This window comes from Aplysia californica, unplaced genomic scaffold (genome assembly GCF_000002075.1).
Source record: "Aplysia californica isolate F4 #8 unplaced genomic scaffold, AplCal3.0 scaffold00043, whole genome shotgun sequence".
Classification (NCBI taxonomy): domain Eukaryota; kingdom Metazoa; phylum Mollusca; class Gastropoda; order Aplysiida; family Aplysiidae; genus Aplysia; species Aplysia californica.
Genome location: NW_004797313.1, coordinates 1,763,337 through 1,764,220, shown reverse-complemented (window position 1 = coordinate 1,764,220; position 884 = coordinate 1,763,337). Strand labels below are relative to the sequence as shown.

General features: G+C 42.2%; 1 protein-coding gene across 2 annotated transcripts in view; it reads left to right on the top strand.

Moving 5' to 3' along the window:
- LOC101850142 (beta-lactamase domain-containing protein 2) overlaps positions 1-884 on the top strand; it is a 22,131-nt gene that overhangs the window by 4,246 nt on the left and 17,001 nt on the right. The window contains exon 1 of one of the 2 annotated variants that reach the window (XM_005092274.3): positions 43-328. The exons of the other annotated variant lie outside the window; for it this stretch is intronic. The gene's annotated coding sequence lies outside the window, so the exon portion shown is untranslated. Of the gene's footprint in view, positions 1-42; positions 329-884 lie in introns of those variants that run through there. 2 annotated transcript variants of the gene reach the window in all.

Sequence of the window (884 nt, the reverse complement as noted above, 5' to 3'; positions counted from 1 at the left end):
TGTGGGCTTACTACACGGGTGTGTCAGCCCACAAGGAATCTAGGTCAGTAGCGCGCAGGTGGCCTGATTATATGACCGTCTAGACGCGAGGCTATCGGCTATCAGATACGATAGTCCAGCCTTAGCCTCTCTTGCAAAAAATAGTCACGGCGTCTATAGTACCATAAATAATGCCATTTGAACTTTGAACCCTTGTACCTTACCAGGGCAGGGCCAATTAGATCTATCAACAGTTCAGCGATCAGTCGACAGTCAGTCAGTGTGTTTTTAAGCGTTACAGTGGCCTACTGTATGAACAACAAGTGTTCCTTTACCGCTCGTTGACTTGGTAAGGAAATTCGACATTTATTATGGACTCAGTCGTTAGGTAGATCTACTGAATTCAGTTTTGAAGCAAAAGGCAAAGAATTAAGTTATATATCTAGATCTAGATCTAATATAGATTCTAGATCTATATGCAACGGGCAAGTCAGAATTTTATTGTACTGTGTGTGATTAAAAAAGAATGTCCAAACCCATCTCAATCTCGCGATGTAATTAAGGGTACGCAATATTGCCTAGTCGACTAGATCTAGATCTAGATCTAGATCTAGATCTAGATAGATTTAGATCAGCAGATTTCGGCGCTTTTTCGGTAGTTCCCACCCCGCATTTGTTATTCGCCGGTTCTGGCCCCAAGAGTAGGGGGGTTTCAGGGGGACTCGTTGCTTTTGTGCGTCTGGGCTTGATCAACACTTTAGGTCATTGTACAGTACAGTGCATAATTTTCAATCTTTAAGCTAAAATGACTTAATTTAATAATACATATTTAGAATCTAGGATTCTGTCTTAGCCTAGTTTAGAGTTGCCCCCCTCTCTATAGATATCCCTCCCCCCCCCTCTCT